This window comes from Leucoraja erinacea, chromosome 3, assembly GCF_028641065.1.
Source record: "Leucoraja erinacea ecotype New England chromosome 3, Leri_hhj_1, whole genome shotgun sequence".
In the NCBI taxonomy this organism is placed as follows: Eukaryota; Metazoa; Chordata; class Chondrichthyes; order Rajiformes; family Rajidae; genus Leucoraja; species Leucoraja erinaceus.
In genome coordinates, this window is record NC_073379.1 from 87,478,199 (window position 1) to 87,502,010 (window position 23,812).

Genomic DNA, 23,812 nt, shown 5'->3' on the forward strand with positions numbered 1-23,812 from the left:
AACCTGGTTTCGATTAAAACCATCCCGCACTTGCTGACTAATACCGCCCTTGCCTCCTCGGAATTAAACGGCGCCAGTGCTTCTCCCCTGCAAACTCTCCCTGGTTTGAAAGGAGACGAGGAGCTCCACTCGCCTGTACACCATCCATAGCCTGCCCTCTCTTTGCTGCGCTGTGGAGCGGAGCGGAGCAGCGGCGACCCCACTCCAGGTTTATTTCTCGTTATCTGGAGAGACGCCCAATTTAGCACGCTGTGGAATAGCGCGGACGATCCCGTTCCTGCTCAGCGAAGTAGCGGAGGCGGGCGGAAAACCCTGGTATCGTCCCGGACAGGTCCATCAGCTCCAGGATAGACACAGAAAGCTGGAGTAACTCAGCGGGACAGGCAGCATCTCGGAAGAGAAGGAATGGGTGACGTTTCGGGTCGAGACCCTTCTTCAGACAGCTCAAGGAACTGGGTGTTGGGGGAAAGGGGTGGGTGGTTGGGACTGAGAGAGGGGGTAGGGATAGTTGTTCCACAATCCGTTGTCTTGTCCAATTTCCAAGCGCTCGAATCACCAGTGAGGTGGCTCGAGTCGTTTTCATCACATGGACTCGGCTGTCCGAGGTGAGGAGAAGTAGGCTGCGGGATAACGCACACTGAGCTACAAGGAATTGGATGGGAATGGCAGCGATCCGCTGACGGGACGGGAGGAGAAGAAAGAAGGGAAACATACAATGTCTCTAACTTCTCCGGGTTTCTGGAGAGCCTGGCGTTGATGTGTTACATGGGGCAGACAACCAGTCGACGCCGCTGGTCTATTTACCGTCCATTTTTACTTTGAAAATAGTAAGAGGTGGTGAATTGTCTCGGGTTTCTCACAGTGGGAGATTCTGCACCTTCTGATCGAGTGGTTCTTGGTTTGAGGTCACGTTGTGCTTCAGAGCAGTCATTCCATCACTCTACCCCACCACCCCGCCCCAAATACACACTGCCCAGCATCGCCGCTTACACGCACATCACAGGTGTTGTACATCGCTCCCATACACACATCCGGCACACAGACATCATAACCCCCAGGATGAACACTCCTAACATACATGGGCTACCCCTAAACACACATGCCCTCACTCTAACGCCACACTCCCATTCACACTCGCACACCACATACCTCACACAGACCACCCATAGACACATACCCCGCTACATCTCACACCCATGTCATTTACCGGACACCAACCCACACATTCATCACCTCTTCCACTCACATATCCTCACGTTCACAAGTTACAAGTTATAGGAGTAGAGGTAGACCATTCAGCCCATCGAGTCTACTCCGCTATTCAATCACGGATGATCTCTGCCTCCTAATCCAATTTTCCTGCCTTCTCCCCAGAACCATTGACACCCATTCTAATCAAGAATTTGTCTATCTCTGCCTTAAAAAAATATCCACTGATTTGTCCCCCACAGCCCTCTGTGGCAATGAGTTCCTCGCCCAACACAGGCATGTAGACCATGCCATATCACATCAACGCACACACGCAAGCACGCACACTTCCCCCCACACTAGCGTTATCAACTCGCATCCCTTAACCCTTCTACCCCAAACACAGTTGCCCTCGGTAACTCATACAAACACCACCACCACCCCAAACACATATATATATACAACAGCCCCAAGCACTCCCCTTCCCCTCACACACTCACACTATTACCGCCACCATTCTCCTCTCCAGCTGCCCCCTCCACCACCCCACCACTCCACTTCTTCCATTGAGGTCAGGACACATGGAGCGATGACCAACGCCTCGTCTCCCGGGATCCTTGCTCCCTCCTGGGGGGACAGGGGGGGGGGGGGGGGAGACGACGACTTCCTGCGGCTTGTGCGGGGTGGAATAAAATCTCACTTGGACATGGAAACAGGAGCTCTGGGTGTGAGCGATCGCGGGTCAAAGTGAGTGAGGAGCGGGATGTTTTGGAGACGCGCTCTGGTCACCGTTGCAGAGCTAACCGCACGGAATCTTCAATCCCAATCATCTAGCAACAATATCCAAGAAACCCATGCAAGACTCGTTTTAAACCTTTGCATTATTGAGGAGACCACCTACTTGTGTTAGACTACGCGACCTGTGATTACATTTTGGCCACACTGTCTGTTGTAACTCTCCCGACGTTCCTCAAAAGCCGCGGCTCAACGCATTGGAACCATGTGGACGATGTCTCTGCGCTTTAGCGGAGCAAGAGCCAGAGAACACATTCTTGTTCACGAGTAGTAATCGAATCTGAGACTCGGTAGTGAATCGCGGAGCCAGCGTGGCAATTACCTCCGCGTCTGCACAGAGCAAGACTTTGCCGCTGAAATGTCAACGAGCTTTCATTCGCCAGAGCTGCTGCCTGATTAGAAAACAAGCCAAAGGTGGCGTCAAATAAAATGCCAGTGAACTGTGAAATAAAGTCACGCACGGGCGCCCATGTCTTCAAGGATTTTGCAACCACAAAACCACCCACCTCGTTCCCAGCTTCCTGTCCCCCACTACAATTAGTGGGAAGAAGGGTCCCGACCAGAAACGCCGCCTCCCTGTCCATGTCCTCCAGAGATGCTGCCTGAACCGCGCGTTACTCGGGCACTTTGTGGGTTTTCTTCCACTGGGATTGTGTTTTGTTTTTAACCCAGACTGTACCTTGTACTACGCCTACCTGCATAGCTCTGCTCAATCAATAGGACCGAATTATTTAGCTGACAGCGTCGCTCTCTTCCTGTCTCATCCCAGCAAGGGGCAAGCCCTTGTTATTTGAACAAATGCATTTTAAACCGTGATGGGGAACACATATCTCCTCTTTCCTAATCCTGTGGGAAAGAAAGCAAACTGAAGTTTAAAAGTTGAACCTCCGAACAAGTGTGGGTTGACCAGACAAGATATACATGGCAACGGGACCAGACCACTTCTATGGTGACCGGCTTGCCATCTGTGCCGCACTTCTTTCCGATATGGAAACAGGGAACTGCAGATGCCGGCTTGCACAAAAGGACACGGAGTGATGGAGGAACTCAGCGGGCCTGGCAGCATCTCTGGAGAACATGGGTGGATAGGTGACGTTTTGGGTCGAGACACATCACAGTTCGATGTCTTTGAGCTGAAGACTATGTGAGGAAAAAAATTGAAACGTATCGGGCAGGCAAAACAATCACATTTGACACTTAATATTCATCTTAATGCAGCTACATGCCACACGGTTATGTAACGCGCACTCATAAATGAAAATAAATAGTAGGGGCACGTTCAATATAAAGCTAGGTGTCGCTCTTCTGGGACCTTTGATGAGCTTGTTCGGACTGCATTCTGTATTATCATCTTCGCTCTGGCTGTCTGACTGTCGTTTGAACATGCGTATGTTGCACTTTTAATGGGCGAGGCAAGAACATGTCACATTAAAACGACGAATGCGAAAGGACAGTGTCGGGTGTTGGAGGCTGATTAATAAATGCCAGCTAAACACAAAACAACCACTCGCTAAGATATTTAAATCCGTGAAGAAAGCGGAGGTGAGTTCGGCGCGTTTACTTCGTGGTAAAAGTTAAATCCGGAGATCGTTTTTCAATTCACAGGAAACGGCATCTTACTCTGATTTCAGTAAAGCAGACTGTTCTTTAATAGGGGCTGCAGGTGATAATCACTAACAGATGGCAATATGATTTACATGGATATTTTTAAGTTCTCCCCGCTAGATCCCATGCTTGTGACAATAGGCAAGGGTTGTTTGTTTGTGACCCTCCAAGCACGTCGTCATTAGATAGTACAAACAGCCAGATGCTATCAGAACGGCGCAGAGCATCCCAATTAATTGTAATATCATGCCAGATACATAAAGCTTATCTGATGGCGGGTAAAGGGGCTGTCCCACTTGGGCGACCTAATTGACGAGTTTAGAAGAGTTTAGGAGAGTTTGAAAAAATGTAATGTTGAAGACCTCCAACCTCCTTTGACTATGTTGCAGTCTAGCTTCGCCTAGCTATGACTAGCTACGAATAACTTCGGGAAAATTGGACACTGAACAGTGGGGAGTGAAGGCGACCTCCTTCGATCTCCTTCGACCTTTTTTCACACAGAGAGTGGTGAATCTCTGGAACTCTCTGCCACAGAGGGTAGTTGAGGCCAGTTCATTGGCTATATTTAAGAGGGAGTTAGATGTGGCCCTTGTGGCTAAGGGGATCAGGGGGTATGGAGAGAAGGCAGGTACGGGATACTGAGTTGGATGATCAGCCATGATCATATTGAATGGCGGTGCAGGCTCGAAGGGCCGAATGGCCTACTCCTGCACCTAATTTCTATGTTTCTATGTTTCTATGACCTCCCTTCGACCTCCCTTCAAATATGATGAAGACAATCTATGGTTACCTTCGACTACCTTTGACTACCCTCCATTACCTACGACGATGTGCCAATGACCTGGCCAAACACCTTGATAATAACATCATCACAGCTGGACTTTTCTAAAGCATTTGATGTCATCCCACACCAGAGATTGCTTCAGAAGCTTGACTTCTATTTGTTCTAACACGAAATGATGGATTTCCAGTTTCCTGACAAAACGTCTTCAGCGCGTGTGTGTGTGAACAGAAAGAGCTCCGATTGGCGTCCAGTGTTGAGTGGTACACCTCGGGGCACAGTACTTGGCCCACATCTGTTTTTGCTTTACATAAATGACATCCGTGAAGATGTCACAAGTACAACCAGACTATTCGCTGATGATTGTTTGCTGTACTGTGAAATGAAGTCAGCTGATGATAAAGATGCTCTCCAAAAGGATCTCAATACTATGGTTGAGTGGTCACAACAATGGGGCATGCAGTTCACCCCTTCCAAATGTGAAACCATGCGTGTCACCAGAAAGAGGAATCCAGGCGAAACATCTTACAAAATACTTGGTGCCACCCTTGACGAATCCAAACAAACCAAGTATCTTGGCATCAAATTGCAGAATGATCTGCGTTGGAATGGTCAGACTCATCATGCAACGGTGAAAGCAACAGGTGTCCTAAATTTTCTGAGACGCAACTTTCATCATTGTTCAACTTCTGTCAAGGAGAAGTTATATACTTCACCCTCATTTGGACTACGCAGTTGCAGCATGGGACCCATACACAAATTAAAACATTTCTTCCATCGAAAGTGTCCGAAGACGGGCAGCTCGATTTGTTACTAAGGGGTGGAACCCTCTCCAGGACAGACGTGAAGCTCACCATTTGAACTGTTTTTCCAAAATGTTAAATGGCCAGCTCGACATAGATTACAAAACCTACACCAAACCCAAACCCATTAGGAGCAGAAGAGGGCATTCGAACCAATTTGAGATACCAGCTACCAAGACAGATGTGTATAGCAATTCATTCTTCCCCTGCACAATTAAAGCATGGAATAGTCTTCACCCTACCATAGTTACCCAGCCAGATGTAATTAAATTTAAGGTAGCTCTTTCTTCCCAAAAACGCTTTCGGGCTTGTCCTCCCTCCACCACCTCCAATTTAAAGTCCATTGGAATAATATTAATAATAATAATAATAATAATAATAATAATAATAATAATAATAATAATAATAATAATAATGTCTTTATTGTCATTGTACTTAGAAATACAACAAATTTAGGAGAGCTACTCCTGATCAGTGCAACCAAAACAAGTTAAACCAAGATAAATAAAGAGTACTTAAGGAAGTAGCTCCAGAAATAGTGGATGCATTAGTAATAATCTTTCAAAACTCTTTAGATTCTGGAGGAGTTCCTGAAGATTGGCGGGTAGCAAACGTAACCCCACTTTTTAAGAAGGGAGGGAGAGAGAAAATGGAGAATTACAGACCAGTTAGCCTAACATCGGTAGTGGGGAAACTGCTAGAGTCAGTTATTAAAGATGGGATAGCAGCACATTTGGAAAGTGGTGAAATCATTGGACAAAGTCAGCATGGATTTACGAAAGGTAAATCATGTCTGACGAATCTTATAAAATTTTTCGAGGATGTAACTAGTAGCGTGGATAGGGGAGAACCAGTGAATGTGGTGTATCTGGACTTCCAGAAGGCTTTAGTATAACTAATAGGCATTGGGGGTTCAGTATTGATGGATAGAGAACTGGCTGGCATACAGGAAGCATAACTGGTCCTTTTAATACCGCAAATAATGACACTAACTGGGGGGCATAATAATAATAATAATATAGCAGACTATTATCTAAAATTTATAATAATGGGCCATGTCCTTAATTGTTCATTGTACAGGGTCTTGGTGAGACCACACCTGGAGTATTGTGTACAGTTTTTTGGTCTCCAAATCTGAGGAAGGACATTATTGCCATAGAGGGAGTGCAGAGACGGTTCACCAGACTGGTTCCTGGGATGTCAGGAATGTCTTATGAAGAAAGACTGGATCAGACTTGTTTATACTCTCTAGAATTTAGAAGATTGAGAGGGGATCTTATAGAAACTTACAAAATTCTTAAGGGGTTGGACAGGCTAGATGCAGGAAGATTGTTCCCGATGTTAGGGAAGTCCAGGACAAGGGGTCCAACTTAAGGATAAGGGGGAAACTTTAAAATCCGAGATGAGAAGAAACTTTTTTTTTTAGAGAGTGGTGAATCTGGAACTCTCTGCCACAGAGGCTGGTTGAGGCCACAGTTCATTGGCTATATTAAGAGGGAGTTAGATGTGGCCCTTGTGGCTAAGGGGACCAGGGGGTATGGAGAGAAGGCAGGTACGGGATACTGAGTGGGATGATCAGCCATGATCATATTGAATGGCGGTGCAGGCTCGAAGGGCCGAATGGCCTACTCCTGCACCTAATTTCATGTTTCTATTACAAATACGTTATTTAACTGCTTAAAATAGTAGATAAATTATATTTGTCACACCTAAGTAGAACATTGCACTGAGAGAATATTACACTTTAAAATGTAATAAATACTTTAAAAGAATTAAAAAAGAAGAAATATTAGTTGAGTGGTCTGTTTTATAATGGAATAGATGACCGCATCTCTCTTGTCGTGTGGATATTTTAGGAATTTAGAGTTCTGATGGCCCAGGGAAAGAAACTGTTCTTGAGCCTCTTTGTTCAGCTTTTGACGCACCTGTACAGTCTACCAGAGGGCAGGAGGTTGAACAGGAACTGTCTAGGGTGGGAGGGGTCTTTGATTATTTTCCTGGCTCTGCAGAGGCACCGATGTGCGATCCCAGGAATTTGAAGGTGGAAACACTCTCGACACAGTCCCCGTTGATATAGAGTGGGGCAGGGTCCGCTCTGTGCCTTCTGTAGTCGAAGACCATCTCCTTTGTTTTGCTGATGTTGAGAGCCAGGTTATTCACAGAACACCACTCTGACAGCTTCAGGACCTCGTCTCTGTACGCAGCCTCGTCTCCTCCTGATATGAGTCCGACCACCGTGGTGTCATCCGCAAATTTAATAATGGAGTTTGTGGAGTGGATGGGAGTGAAGTCATAAGTGTACAGAGCATAGAGGAGTGGACTCAGCACACAGCCCTGTGGAGAACCAGTGCTGAGTGTGAGGGTGGAGGGCCCATTTTGACTGTTTGTGGGCGGTTAGTGAGAAAGTCCTTTATTCAGGTGCAGGTGAGATGGGGGAAGTCTAAGTCCGACACCTTGTTGACTAGTATGTCAGGGATGATCGTATTAAAAGCTGAGATATAGTCGATAAAAATAATCTTTACATGGCTCCCTGGGTGTTCCAGAAGGCTCAGTGCAGTGTGTAGGACAGTGGCGATGGCGTCCTCTGGTGATCTGTTTGCTCTATAAGCAAACTGATGAGGATCAAGGTTTGGAGTGAGGCTGGCTTTAATGTGCTGTGAAATTAGTCTTTCAAAGCATTTCATGACTACTGATGTTAATGCAATTGGTCTGTAGTCATTGAGACTGTTTATGACTGGCTTCTTTGGGGACAGGGATGATGGTAGCCAACTTCAGACAAGGTGGTATGGGGGCATGTGTCAGGGAAAGATTGAAGATCTTTGGTGAAGACCCTGCACCAGGTCTGCACAAGCATTAAGCACTTTGCCGCGTACACCATCAGGTCCAGCGGCTTTCCTTGGGTTTTTTTACTCGCGGGCATTTTTCAACATGTTGAAAAATAGGCCGCGCACTAGCTAAGGCCTCGAGTACACGGGGACTACTCACAAGCATGAAGGAGAGTTAAGGGGCTGTCCCACTTGGGCGACCTAATCCGCGGGTTCTGGCGAGTTTTCCCTTGACTCATACTCGCAGCATGGTCGACACGAGGTCCTAGGAGGTCTTTATAACTCTCCTTCATGCTCGAGATTAGTCCCTGTGTACTCGAGGCCTCAGCTAGGTCGCGGCGTATTTTTCAACATGCTGATAAATGTCCGCGAGTAGAAAAAGGTCGCCACGGAAAAAATGGATACTTTTTTTACTCGTAGATTTAGTCTTAGTAGGTCATAGTAGGTCGGCATGTTAGTCGTAGGTAATTGAGGGTAATCCAAGGTAGTCAAAGGTAGTCATAGATAGTTTTCATAATTGTCGAAGGGAGGTCAAAGGGAGGTTGAAGGAGATCGAAGGAGGTCATCTTCACTCTCCACTACTTGGTGTTTAAAATTTAGTTGCGACTAGAATGAAGCCAACATGGAGAGTGGCGAGAATTCTCGTGCCGTAGGTGGGTCGCCAGCAGGTCCTAGTGGGTCGCCAGGAGGTCGAAGGTTCTCGGAGGATCTCAGAGGTTGTAGCCGGTGCTGACCGGTGAATTTCATTGGCTCATTGGGGAAACAAAAGATAAGCAGTAGTTTTCAGAACCAAGGATAATCGACCGGTAATGTTAAATGTCCGCCGAGCTTCACAGCCGTGTATCTCTGGCTTATTAAAAGTTGTCTCTCCCTTCCCCTCCTTCCCCCCCCCCCCCCCCCCCCCCCTTCCCCCCCCCCCCCCCCCCCCCCCCCCCCCCTCCCCGCCCCCCCCCCCCCCCCCCCTCCCCCCCCCCCCCCTCTCTCCCCCCCTTCTCTCTCCCCCCCCCCTTCTCCCCCCCCCTCTCCCCCCTTCTCCCCCCCTTCTCTCCCCCCCCCTCTCCCCCCCCCTCTCTCTCCCCCCTTCTCTCCCCCCCCCCCCCCCCTTCTCTCCCCCCCTTCTCCCCCCCCCCTCCCCTTCTCTCCCCCCCTTTCTCTCCCCCCCTTCTCTCCCCCCCCCTTCCTCCCCCCCCCTTCTCTCCCCCCCTTCTCTCTTCCCCCCCTCTCCCCCCCCCTTCTCTCCCCCCCTTCTCTCCCCCCTCCTTCTCTCCCCCCTTCTCTCCCCCCCTTTCTCCCCCCCCCCCCTCTCCCCCCCCCCCCCCCCCCTTCCCCCCCCCCTTCTCCACCCCCCTTCTCCACCCTCTCTCCCACCTCTTTTAAAGGACTTACCGTACACGGTGCTAGACATCTTAATTACAGCACCAACCTTCCTATTAATGGCAGTGTGTGTCTGTATCACCTTGGCTTTGCACCATATGAATTTTTTACACAGCAGTCCCCCCGCTTGCCCTGTCCCCGCCTGCATAACGGGCTGGTGAAGGAAGTGATGTGTTTGTATGTGTGTGTGTTCCACTCTGACAATCGTCGTTCCAGTTGCCGGTTTTTCAGGCGACTGCTGGCAACTTGACAGTCGCCGGCAGTCCGCTGAAAAATCGCCAATGCTGGAGTAACTGCAGATCAGGCAGTATCTCTGGATTACAGGGATAATCGATGTTTCGGACCGAGATCCTTCTTCAGATGCTTTGAAATCTTAATTTAAGCTTTTAATTTCTTTAAAATATCCAACGAGAACAAACCTTAAGGAGATGAGAATCTTCTTACTTAACAATACATTTTCCGTGATACTTATGGTGCCGAGCATTTACTCATCAAATTTAGACAATACCCTTTTTCTGGCAAGTTCATTTCACATCAGCCCTGTAAATACAGTATCTTCATATCCTTCAATACATTTTTTTGAGAAGGCAGTGAAATTGTGTTTTCCATAAGTTAACGATGAAGTGGCATTTATCCCACCAGTTAAAGCATTAAAAAAAAAATTAATTTGACACCTAATTCACTTTCATATCTTCAGTATTAAAAAAGTTATGGCCATTTTCATACTCGGAAATTAGCATCTTGTTCCCTATTGCTTTTCCATTGACTTAATACAAAAGCTGTAATCGAGGCCCATAACTTTCTTAAAAATTAAGAGAACAATGACATTTTCAGTTATTATAGATTGAAACATTCTGAAACAAATATAAAACATCTTACTTGGATGACCTGAAATTAAAGCATATAATTAGTTAATTACCTAATTAGTTAATTACAAAATTGACCGTTGTGATGGAAATAGTAATAAACACCCAGACTGACTTGAAAATTAAAAAATGTGATATTCTCAAGATCAGAACTTTAATATTATTGTATTATATGCTGTAAGTCCGTAACAGATAGGTAAATAAATTACAATTTCTAGCAATAGACCAAGTCTTTATGGAGAAGATCAGTTGCTAGCTGATACATTGGCATATCCTAATCAGTAGCATCATCATACTCCTCAGATTGTAACCAATAACCAACTCTGTACACCTTGTTTTTCCACAACTTTTCAATTTTGGCATTGTAAACTACAAGTTTTTGCTCTTCAAACCATGCATGACATGCCTTTCTGCCCACTACTTTCCCATTAACAATGTCCTGTAGATTCCATTTCTTAAGAAAATAATATATTTTTTAAATAGCCTAAGTATCCAAATAACAAACTAATCCCATTCACACAAGAATTCACAATATAACATGATTTTTAAATCTCACTGCCATGAATTTTTATGCCAGATAGGAACTTAATGTTTAATTCCCATAAATTAATCTAGAAACATCCACTCAATATAATCAATATTATTATTTTTTTGCACAAAACATGGGACTAAAACTGATATTTAGTATAAAAATATTGACTATGACTATGGATAGACAATAACACAAAATATAGACGATTATGACATGATTGTCCAAAAAAAAGAGCATTTAAATCATCTTGCGAGTGGATTTTTCTGGAACGCGATCGATTGTAACGTTGCATTTCCGGTGAATTTGAACCCAATATTGGCAGGAAAAACACTGTTGGTTCATATGGGGCACAAATAACATTTTCGCAACCTTAAAAATAGATTAAAGCCATCCCAAGAAGCAAGGTTATATGCAAAATAAATGACTTACCCTTTGTTTTGTCCCGTTCTTTCGATCTACCACGTTGTAGGCGTTGAGGGTGTTAGAAGTCGCTTTTTATTTTAATCTAATTATTAAATTGTCTCGCGATTTATATATTTTTTTATATCGGGAAGGACGTCCGATCGATTTTTCTTCAGCAGCTAGCAGCCCGAGGAAATCCGTCTCCTACAGGCAATAGAAAAATGGATTTTAATCCCGCCCCCCCCCCCCTCAAAGTCGCCAAAGTCGCACACACGGCCAGTGGCAGAACTGCAGCACCGCCAAAGGTAAGTATTGTTACATCGCTAACACTTGTTCTTCCAGAAAGCAACCAACTGTGGCATTTAATTTCTCTAATCCATGTAAAAGCTTTTAAATGACAGAGGTTAACCAGATAGCTTTGCTTTATATATACTCCTCACCATCCCTCCCAAAAAGGTTTATGTCAATTTATTTGCATTTTCTTAATGTACTCGTTGATTGACTATAAATTGACTATGCATTGCGACTGGTTGTAATCTTTAAGGAGAAGGATTCTGTTAATTAACATTTGAAATTGTGAAATCAAATGCTATTTTAGACAAAACATAGGCACAAAGTGTAGCAATGTTACAAAATTTTAAGATTTTAAAAATCAAGTCTGCAATTTATCCCATCAGATAAAGCATAACAACAAGTTTAATTTGACACCAAATTCACTTTCATATCTCAAGTATTAAAAAAGTTATGGCCATTTTCATACTCGGAAATTAGCATCTTGTTCCCTATTGATTTTCAATGGACATTACAAAAAAGCTGTGATCTTGGATAGTCAAAAGCCCGTAACTTTCTTAAGAATTAAGAGAACTGAATGAAATTTTCACCTATCATAGATTGAAGCATTCTGAAAAAATATAAAACAATCTTACTTGGATAACATGAAATTAAAGCATATAATTAGCTAATTACCTAATTGTAGCTAATTACAAAATTGACCGATGTGACAGAAATGGTAATAAACAACCAGAATGCCTTGAAAATTCAAAAATGTGATATTCTCAAGATCAGAACTTTAATATTATTGTATAATATGCTGTAAGTCAGTTATGGATAGGTAAATAAATTACAATTTCTAGCAAAAGACCAAGTCTTTATGGAGAAGATCAGCTGCTAGCTGGTACATTGGCATATCATAATCAGTAGCATCATCATACTCCTCAGACTGCAACCAATAAGCAACTCTGTACACGTTGTTTTTCCTCAATTTTTCAATTTTAGAAAAAAAGGTAGAGATTATGAAGTTAAACGCTAAAACAAATAGTAAATACTAAAAAAGAAAATCATGTTTAATCAAAATTCAATTACTAGATATAAACATCTATCCATTTCTTAAATAGCCTAAGTGTCCAAAGATTATTCACAAATAATTCACAATATAACATGATTTTTATATCTAATTTACATTAATTTATAGGCCAAATGGAAGGAATTTAGTGTTCAATTGCTGTAAATAAATGCCCATTTAAATCGGCTTTCTAGTGGGTTCCTGTGAACGCGCTGGTTTAGAACGTTCACATCGCGCTGGATTAGTGCCCTCAAATGCCGAGAAAAATACTGCGGGATATAAAAAGCCCAAAATGAACTACTCGCTAGAGAAAACTTTATAAACAGGGTTATATACACGCCCCATTTAATGTAAAAATAAGGTACATACCTTTAATTGTTTGCTTTATAAAACCCTGGGGCTGCGAGAGGTTGCGAAGTGAGAGAGTGATTTTAAAATTATTATAACTATTATCTGAGGCCTATAAAACTAATAATATCTTTTGCGACCGGGTCTTGCAGCGATTTTTCGTTAATGATTTACTAGGCTGAACATCTGTGATTAGAACAGCCTAGTAAAAATCGCGTTTTAAACCCGCCCCCTGCAAACAGCGCCAAAATCGCGGACATGGCTTTGGGCAGATTCCCAATGACGATTCAGGTAGGTTTTGTAACATACCTACAAAGTGCTGGAGTTACATAGCGGATCACACAGTATCTGTGTAGAAAAAGGATAGGTGACGTTTCTGGTCGGGATCCTTCTTCGGACCCGACTCAAAAGTCACCCATCCTTTTTCTCCAGAGATTCTGCCTGATCCATAAGGTCATAAGTGATAGGAACACAATAATGCCATTCGAGTCTACTCCACCATTCAATCATGGCTGATCTATCTCCACCTCCTAACCTCAATTCTCCTGCCTTCTCCCCATAACCCCTTACACCCAATACTAATCAAGAATCTATTTCCCTCTGGATTAAAAAATATCCATTGATGGCCCCCACAGCCTTCTGTGGCAAAGAATTCCACAGAATCACTGGCATCACCCGCAGAGTTACTCCAGCATTCTGTGTCTATCTAGCATTTACAGTTCCTTCCTATCTCTATTTTAGACAAGGTGCAAGGAATATTTCCTAAACAACTGATTTTGCTCTGATCTGCCACTAGAGGGCTGCAGTGAGCAAAGCTGAATGCAAGGTCATGCAATCTCAACTACAGCAAATTCCTGATTAATTTGAAAATGGAAGTCCTTCTTCTGAAGTATTTTTATAGCCCATCATATAAGGCTTCCAGTAAATCTTTTTTGGCAAGCCCTGAAATTGCAGGATAATATTTCCACTCTGGTTCTTTGGGTTCTGAGGAGCCCATGTCCTACACAGGCTCTGACGACTTTGCTGGAGATGGGGCAGCTGCTACTTGATGTGGGTGTGTGGGTTGTTTGGGATATCACTTGGTCTTTCTGCTAATTTTGCATGGTCTCCACACGCTCACATTGCAGAAATACAAGATGCCTAGGATGGTTTTCTCTGCATTGTGGGAGGCAGAGGGGGGACCTGATAGAGGTATATCAAATTATGAGAGGCATGATATGATATATGATATGCCATTTATTGTCACTATACATGTACAGTGAAACTGAAAGCTGCTCGTACTCGGTGTATACATACAATTTAGCACAAAAAACAAGAAACAGAAAAAACAAAAAACAGAAGGGAGAAGGGGGGGGGGGGAATAGGCGCACAATTCCTGCGGCGCTACATACATATATACATATATACAGATGGAAGTCCATGGTGTTGGGCAGTGAAGTCAGTGCATGTGTGAATTTGAATTTATAGTAGTTATAATTCTCGGAAAGCAACTATTTCTGAGTCTATTTGTCCTGGATTTGATGCACCTATAGCGCCTTCCAGAGGGCAGCGGGTCGAACAGTCCAAACGCAGGATGGGAGCTGTCTTTGATGATCTTCTTTGCCCTGCTAAGGCAGCGGGAGGTGTAGATGCCCATCAGGGAGGGGAGAGGGCAGCCAATGATCCTCTGCGCTGTCCTAGTTACCCTCTGAAGCCTCTCCCTGTCTGCCATGGTGCAGCTGCCATACCATGCTGTAATGCAGTATGTCAGCAGGCTCTCGATGGACGAGCGGTAGAAGGTCAGCAGCAGGTTAGAGTCCAGGTTGTGCTTCCTGAGGACCCTCAGGAAGTGCAGCCGCTGCTGAGCCTTCTTGATGACCGCTGTCGTGTTGTCCGTCCAGGAGATGTCAGCAGCGATATGGACGCCGAGAAACCGGAAGTTGTTGACCCTCTCCACACACTCGCCGTTAATGTGTAGGGGGACTAAGTCGGTGCTGTGCCTCCTGAAGTCGACAATGAGCTCTTTTGTTTTCCTGGTGTTCAGAGCCAGATTGTTTTCTGAGCACCAGGTTGTCAACTTCAGGACTTCCTCTCTGTAGGCCTCATAAATAGGGCAGACAGAATCTCTTTTTTTGCAGAATACCAGGTTTTTAGATAGGTGCATGGATATGCATGAAATGGAAGTATATGGATCATGTGGGGGAGGAAGTTGGTTTCACCCGGCATCATGTTTGACAGGGACATTGTGTGCCAAAGGGTCTGCACCTGTGCTGTACTGTTCTATGTTGGTCTACTACTTTGCTAGATGTACTTGATATATACCCTGGTGGTTAATAGGTGGATATGAGGGAGTTGGGTTTGTTGATATTTGAACCAAGACCAGAGGTGAAACGACAGAAGGTGTGAGACAAAAGGATACAAGACAAGAGTTGGGAATTATGAAGCCAGAGGAAGGAATATTGGTGGAAGGGGACCAGGAGAGGAGAAATAAGTGGGGCACAGCCAAAAAGGGGTTGGGGGAAGGAGGGGTGGGGGGGGGATATGAGGGAGGAGGGAGAGGGGGAGGGTAATTTGTTATGTAAAATTGGAGAAATCAATGTTCATACCATTGGGTTGTAAGCTACCCGAGTGGAATCCGATGTGTTGTTCTTCCAGTTTGTGTGTGGCATCACTCTAGCAATGGAGTAAGCCCAAGACAGAAATGTCAATTTAGGAATGGGAAGTGGAGTTAAATGGTTACCAATTGGGAGATGCTCTAGCAATGGTTACCAATTGGGAGATGCTCTAGCAAACTGAGCATAAGTGTTCAGCTAAGCGGTTGCCGTGTCCTGGCATTGTCTCATTGATGTAGACGGTCACATCAGGAACACCGGATGAAGTAGACAAGGTGCACAAGAACCTCTGCTAACCTGGCAGCTATGGTCCTTCAATTGAGGTGAGAAAGATGATATATGGACAGGTGATGCCCCCCCCTCCACTGTACCCCAAATGAACCCATTCATAGTTCTCCCCTCCCCTTCTGTTACAACTCTAGTTTCTAAAAACCCGTGTAGACCAATTGGCTGGAATTTTTACGGACATTTTCAACATCTCACTTCTGAGGTCTGAGGTTCCCACCTGCTTTAAAAGGGCATCAATAACACCGGTGCCCAAGAAGAGTAAGGTGACGTGCCTCAAATGACTAGTGGCACTAACGTCTGTGGTGATGAAGAGCTTTGAGTGGCTGATCATGGTGCAAATCAACTTATACCTCGACAAAAACCTGGACACACTGCAGTTCGCTTACCGCCCCAATTGATCTCGCTGGCTCTCCACTCCGCTCTGGACCACATGGCCAACAAAAACTCATATGTCACGCTGTTATTCATTGACTACAGCTCGGCATTTAATGCAATCATCCCCTCCAAGCTGGTTACCAACCTCTCAGAACTGGGTCTCCATGTATCCCTCTGCAATTGGATCCTCGACTTCCTCATTCACAGACCACAGTCTGCTCATGTTGGTGGAAATGTGTCATCCTCGATGACAATCAGCACAGGAGCACCTCAAGGCTGTGTGCTCAGCCCCCTGCTGTACTCTCTCTATACTCATGACTGCATAGCCGGTCATAGTGCGAACTCCATCATCAAGTTTGCCGACGACACCACTGTTGTGGGATGTATCACTGATGGAGACGAGACAGAGTAGAGAAATGAGATCGACCAAATGGTGCCAGCACAATAACCTGGCTCTCAACACCAGCAAAACCAAGGAACTGATTGTGGTCTTTGGAAGGAGTAGGATGGGGACACAGAGTCCCATTTATATCAACAGTGGAAAGGGTCAAGAGTTTCAAATTCCTGGGCGTGCATATCTCTGAAGATCTCTCCTGGTCCCAGAACACTGATGCAATTATAAAGAAAGCACATCAGCGCCTCTACTTCCTGAGAAGATTACGGAGAATCGGTATGTCAAGGAGAACTCTCTCTAACTTCTACAGGTGCACAGTAGAGAGCATGCTGACCGGTTGCATCGTGGCTTGGTTCGGCAAATTGAGTGCCCAGGAGCGGAAAAGACTGCAAAAAGTTGTAAACATTGCCCAATCCATCATCGGCTCTGACCTCCCTACCATAGAGGGGATCTATCACAGTCACTGCCTCAAAAAGACTGGCAGTATCATCAAGAACCCACACCATCCTGGCCACACACTCATCTCTCCGCTGCCTTCAGGAAGAAACATAGAAACATAGAAACATAAAAAATAGGTGCAGGAGTAGGCCATTCGGCCCTTCGAGCCTGCACCGCCATTCAATATGATCATGACTGATCATCCAACTCAGCATCCTGTACCTGCCTTCTCTCCATACCCACTGATACCTTTAGCCACAAGGGCCATATGTAACTCCCGCTTAAATATAGCCAATGAACTGGCCTCAACTACCTTCTGTCGCAGAGAATTCCAGAGATTCACCAATTTCTGCGTGAAAAATGTTTTTCTCAACTCGGTCGTAAAAGATTTCCCCCTTATCCTTAAACTGTGACCCCTTGTTCTGGACTCCCTCAACATCGGGAACAATCTTCCTGCATCTAGCCTGTCCAACCCCTTAAGAATTTTGTAAGTTTCTATAAGATCCCCCCTCAATCTTCTAAATTCTAGCGAGTACAAGCCGAGTCTATCCAGTCTTTCTTCATATGAAAGTCCTGACATCCCAGGAATCAGTCTGGTGAACCTTCTCTGTACTCCCTCTATGGAAAAAATGTCTTTCCTCAGATTAGGATACCAAAACTGTATGCAATACTCCAGGTGTGGTCTCACCAAGACACTGTACAACTGCAGTTGAACCTCCCTGCTCCTATACTCAAATCCTTTTGCTATGAATGCTAACATACCATTCGCTTTCTTCACTGCCTGCTGCACCTGCATGCGTACTTTCAATGACTGGTGTACCATGACACCCAGGTCTCGTTGCATGTCCCCTTTTCCTAATCGGCCACCATTCAGATAATAGTCTACTTTCCTGTTTTTGCCACCCAAGTGGATAACCTCACATTTATCCACATTATACTGCATCTGGCATGCATTTGCCCACTCACCCAGTCTATCCAAGTCACCTTGCAGCCTCCTAGCATCCTCCTCACGGCTAACACTGCCCCCCAGCTTTGTGTCATCCGCAAACTTGGAGATGTTACATTCAATTCCATCGTCCAAATCATTAATATATGTTGTAAATAGCTGGAGTCCCAGCACTGAGCCTTCCGGTACCCCACTAGTCACTGCCTGCCATTCTGAAAAGGACCCATTTACTCCTACCCTTTGTTTCCTGTCTTCCAGCCAGTTCTCTATCCACATCAATACTGAACCCCCACTACCATGTGCTTTAAATTTGTATACTAATCTCTTATGTGGGACCTTGTCGAATGCCTTCTGAAAGTCCAGATATAACACATCCACTGGTTCACCCTTATCCACTCTACTAGTTACATCCTCGAAATATTCGTCAGACATGATTTACCTTTCATAAATCCATGCTGACTTTGTCCAATGATTTCACCACTTTCCAAATGTGCTGCTATCCCATTTTTAATAACTGACTAGCAGTTTCCCCACTACCGATGTTAGACTAACTGGTCTGTAATTCCCCGTTTTCTCTCTCCCTCACTTTTTAAAATTGGGGTTACATTAGATACCCTCCAATCCTCAGGAACTACTCCAGAATCTAAAAAGTTTTGAGAAGGTACAGGAGCCTGAAATCAGCAACATCCAGGTTCAGGAACAGCCATCAGATTATTAAACTCAACTCAAACAAAAATCTGAACTTTATCTGGTTATTTATGTGTGTATATATATATATATTCAATGGTATATGGGCACACTGATCTGTTCTGTATTCTACTATATTCTGTTGTGCTGAAGCAAAGCAAGAATTTCACTGTCCTATCTGGGACACATGACAATGAACTCTCTTGAATCTCTTGAACAATTCACGCCTTCAACCCTTTCATCTCATAACTTTCATCTCTGGCTTTTGTCCAACCATCCGCATATCAAAAATCCCTCTTTACCAGTAACCACCTATTACTTGCCAGGCTTTGTACTGCCCCTCCTCTCGTCCAACTCAAAAATGTCGCGCTATATATTGGCTTGTGAAACATATGACTGTAATTAATAGGAAAAAAAGATACTGCACATATATGGAAATCATGTTCACGGATATGCAGTTAATTCTGCGCATCACAACTAGAACTGCAACAGTTTATCAATTGGTTTGCCGCATCTATCTTCCTTCGTGAAGAATATTACATGCAGCAGGTAGTTTTCTTGTGCAATGTGCGAGAAGTTGGAATGGTTGTGGTGCTGATTCCAGGGTTGGAGTTGTTGGCTTACACAAAGAAAAGTGCTTGTGGTTGGTTGTTGGTTACTTATTAATCATACTAGCCTGAGGATATCTCAGCAGGAGCTCCTCCGAACAGTGTCACAGGCCCAATCTTCTTTAGCTTCTTCTGTCAGATAGTGGATGAGGTGCCAAACATGCAGCCTGCATTTGCAGAGTTGTTAGCATTGCTTCCTGAGAGGCAAGTGCAGAGCTTTCCAGCATACACTGACTTGTGCCCAGGAGATGGTGTGAAGTCCTTGCATTGCCAAGAGGTGAGTCGTTTTCTGCAGGATAGCAAGCCTATGATCTGCTTTCATTGCTATTGCATTTGTGACTAATCCAGCTGAGTTTCTGAATAATGGTGAACTTCAGAATATTAATAATGGGGCTCAAAATAATTACTATCTTTGAATATCAAGGATAAGGAGGTAAGACTCCCACATTTTGGAGATGGTCACTATCTAGCATTTTTATGGGGTGAATGCTACTTAGTAGTCCATGACCAAATGTTATCTCAATTTGCTCTATGCAAACATAGGCTGCTTCATTTGATGCGGAGCTGATTATGAAATTGAACATTGTGTAATCATTCACCAGTTTTTTTTCTAGCCTTGTGAAATTTATTGAAATGGTCATTGATAATTGGGCTTAGGACTCCACTGCAGTAACTCCTGATCTGATATCCTGGGACTGGGATGTTTGACTTCCATCAATCACAGCCATCTTCCTTGTGTCAGGTCTGACTCCACTGGAATGTTTTCCAACTCATGCCATTTGATTTCAGATTCACCTGTCTGCCTTCATGCTGCACTCTATCAAATCCAGCCTTTATAGACTCACAATCCTACAGCATGATAACGGCTCTTCGACCCAACTTGCCCACAGCTACCAACATGTCCCATTTACACTAGTCCCACCCGCCTGCGTTTTGCTCATATCCATCTAAAACGATCTTATTGCACCTGTCCACATTTTTCTTTAAAGATTGTGATAGTCCCTGCCTCAACTACCTCCTCTGACAGCTCATTTCATATACCTACCACCTTATGTGTAAAAAAAAGTTGCCCCTCAGGATCTTCCCCCCTCACTTTAAACTTATGTCCTGTGGTTCTCGATTCCCCTACTCTGGGCAAGATACTTTGCCAGGCCCGTATGAAGCTTTTCAAAAAGGAGGGTGGTATGACAGGGTTACAAAACTTTTATGTGAAGTAATGTGTGCATAGCGCACATCACGAGCGTGAAGCCCCGCGCGGCGGGGTTTTAGATGATCTCTGTTGCACTCTGAGCCTTATTTTGGAGCAATTTTGCACCAAATTTATGACCAATATTTCAGAAATCATTTTGGTGGAGTCAAGATTAATAATTGCAGAACTGCCAAGTTTCACCGAGCATTTCCGTATTTTGATGGCTGAAAATCAGCATTTTGTTGGGGAAATCAGTATTTCTCATTTAAATGCAATGGAACGTACTACATAGAAACTGGATTTTTGAAAATCAGTGTTTTGCATGCAACCTTATGTATTTTCAAATATCATTATGGAATACTGAAAATCAGTACTACTGAATTGTGAAACCATTTTTGAAATGTGAATCTATAATTCTTGTTTTTGATTCCATAACATAAATATATATAATAATATACATACATTTTGCAATTCATCATTTAGTTTACCAAACAATCAAACATGCTGGCATGATGCTGCATGATCATTCAGGTGCTCCTGGATGTATATTGCCATTTACCCCTTCCACTAATGCAAAGGAATTTGTTGGGCTTAGCCTATATGCCATTCCTGGTTCCACGAATATAGCACCTCAGACCAGTTTATCTAGCATGGCAGTCCTCAGTTTGTTAATGCTGTCAAAGCATGTGTCGTTCCGCAGAACACTGATATAGGTGGCCCTACTTCTACCTCTTCTTGCAGTGCCACGTTTGGTCTCCCGAAGTGTGACTTTATCTTTAATGGCAATGTTCAGTTCGTTAACGCTGTCCAAGGCCTGGGTCATTCCACAGCTGGTACACTTATATAGGTAGCCCGACTTCTACCCCTTCTTGCAGTGCCCTGTTTGGGCTCCCAAAGTGTGAGCGGATCAGCAGACAGTTCAGGGTTCCTCTCACAGACTTTGACAACACTCTTGGCAGACCAGCATATATTGTCATTTAGCCATAAATCACATTTTCCAGTTCCATTTTCCAAGATTGTAACTGTGCAAACCTAGTCACCACTTTGTCCAAGTCATGGTCAAAGTCATAGTGAATGTACATTAAGGCAAGTGCAGACAGCCTGTCATTGCTCATGGAAGTCCTGGTGTAGTGATGCAGGTGACGGACACTTGTGGCAGACCAGCATATATTGCCATTTAGCCATGAATCATGTTTTCCAGTTCCATTTTCCAAGAATGTAACTGCGCAAACCTAGTCACGACTTTGTCCAAGTTACGGGCAAAGTCATAGTGAATGAGGTTTAAGGATTAAGGTGATTGCATCGAAGTCCTGGTCTTTGCTTCTTCGTGGATGAAAAAACGTGTTTGTCCACGTTGGCTGAATCAAAGTAAGATGCCGAGCGAGATCGCACCCACTGCAAGCATGCCGCCCGAGGCAAGTGTCTCTCTGCCGCTCAGGCTCATGACCAAAGGTCCCAGCTACCTCCGCAGTCAAATGGAGGGGGACAGGTGGGGTCGGCAGAGCTCCGTGGTGAGACTGGCTGCCGACAAGGCCAAGTACTTGAAGAGCCAGACGGCGAGGTGGTGCAAAGTGGCGCCCAATGGTTTGGGCAGCTCTGCCCCTGAGGAAGGCAGCAGCAGCGGGGCCAGCAGCAGCACAAAGACTTACCTGGCCTCCAGCAGCCCCTAGCAGTGCGGGCAGCAGGTGCTCCCGCCTGACATTGTGCATCGCTCCAGCTCCAAGAGGTAGATCAGGCCTGACTCGCTGGTCATGTACCGGCAGAAATGTGAGTTCATGCGGGGAGCGGCGGCCACCAGCAGTTTTCAAGGTCAGTGGCAGCCTGGTCCTGTGGCTAGCAGCCGGGGCGACAAACAGCAGGGGCTGGCAACAGGAGCAGCAACATTGGAAGGGGGAGAATTAGCAGAGGGTACAGCATCCCAGGGTGCACAAATAACCACACCAGCAGCACCCCAGGGAGAAACAGCAGCCTCGCCAGCAACACCCCAGGGTGCATAAGTAACTACACCAGCAGCACCCAAGGGTGCACAACTAACCACTCCAGCAGCACCCCAGGAAGCACCAGTCACCACTCCAGCAGCACCCCAGGAAGCACCAGTCACCACTCCAGCAGCATCCCAGGGTGCACAAGTGACCACGGCAGCAGCTCCACGAGAAGCAGCATCAGGTCGCCCCAAGGAGCCACTCAAGCAGCAGATTGATGAAGGTGGATTACGGCGCTGGCACTCCGACATCAGCTGCCGCTTCCCCTGAGCCTGCTCGGGCTTGGACAGTTTCTTGAGCACTGCGAACTCGAGCCCGAGGTGATTGAGAACCTGGCCAGGGAGAAGTTTGCGGCCGACGCCGCCTTCGAAAGCTTTGCCCACAAGTTTTGCAGAGTGAAAGGCCTGTCCCACTTGGGTGACAGTTTCAGCGATAGCCTGAAAAGATGTTGTCACGTCATGGTCGGGTCGTGACGTGGCGTTATGCGTAATGATACACTGTGACTCCCTGTCGCCCCTGGATTTTGGAATATTCAACTGAAATATCTCCTGACCAAATTCGTGATGTGTATGACCAACTGTAGAAGTAAAACCTGGATAAATCCAACGTATAGTTGTGAATGTTGCTGATTAAATAACTACAGTACGCAGGACACTACCCATTGTAACGTGACTTTTAAGGCATAGGAATAAATAATGGTAAAAAAAAAGGAAATTGTGGACTTATATCTTTGTTTTCGTTCTTTTGTTGAGACTTGACTTCTGCTGCTCCGCATTTAACCTTACCAGAAGTGGTTCAAAGTAGCTAAGCATAGCTCCGCATTCTGAAAATCTTTGAATTGTGCAATTTTCATGTATTTAATTACATTTTCCTGCAGCTGTCCCTTGTTCCAAGTGACCTGTCCATGGAATGACGTAATTCTCCATGGTCTGCATGTAAAATGCAGAGCCAAAGTCAAAGGAATCCAAATCAATGTGCTCCTCCAGACCATCAGACAAACTACAGCTGCAACAAATATCACCAGCTGCACAATCTCCTCCCAGCATTTCTGAGCAAACAGATATTCAATTCAATGGAATTCAGTTGATTTATAATATGATGAGAGGGCACGGACATGCACAGGCTTTCAAATACCTTATGCACACCTCCTCATTCAGATAATGGGATCATCTGTGCGTCAAATGGCATGATTGACTTTTTTTTCCTGGATTTACCTTGAGTTGATAAAATATGCATACGTGACGGTAGCAAATGAAAAATAAAATAAAAGTCTAGTTTTTATCTGTATCATGAACAAAAATGTTGATTACAGAAGGATTAAATATGCAGGACATGTGGGTGCTGCAGCAATGGAAGCAGCAATTAGAAGATGGCAACAAGAATAGATGGGCTACAGCATAAACTTGGGATGAACAATCAGGCATTGTGATATTTCACAAGTGTGCAAGTCACA

The 23,812-nt window shown here is 44.8% G+C and overlaps 1 protein-coding gene and 1 pseudogene across 2 annotated transcripts in view; one reads left to right on the forward strand and one right to left on the reverse strand.

Moving 5' to 3' along the window:
• The window catches only part of prr16 (proline rich 16), a 242,775-nt gene extending 237,704 nt beyond the window's left edge, over positions 1-5,071 (reverse strand). The window contains exon 1 of one of the 2 annotated variants that reach the window (XM_055633140.1): positions 2,090-5,071. The gene's annotated coding sequence lies outside the window, so the exon portion shown is untranslated. Of the gene's footprint in view, positions 1-3; positions 1,621-2,089 lie in introns of those variants that run through there. The other variant, XM_055633146.1, reaches the window with a different exon arrangement.
• A 16,008-nt stretch (positions 5,072-21,079) lies between these two features.
• LOC129694276 (protein FAM110C-like) lies at positions 21,080-22,832 on the forward strand (annotated as a pseudogene).
• Positions 22,833-23,812: the final 980 nt, after the last annotated feature.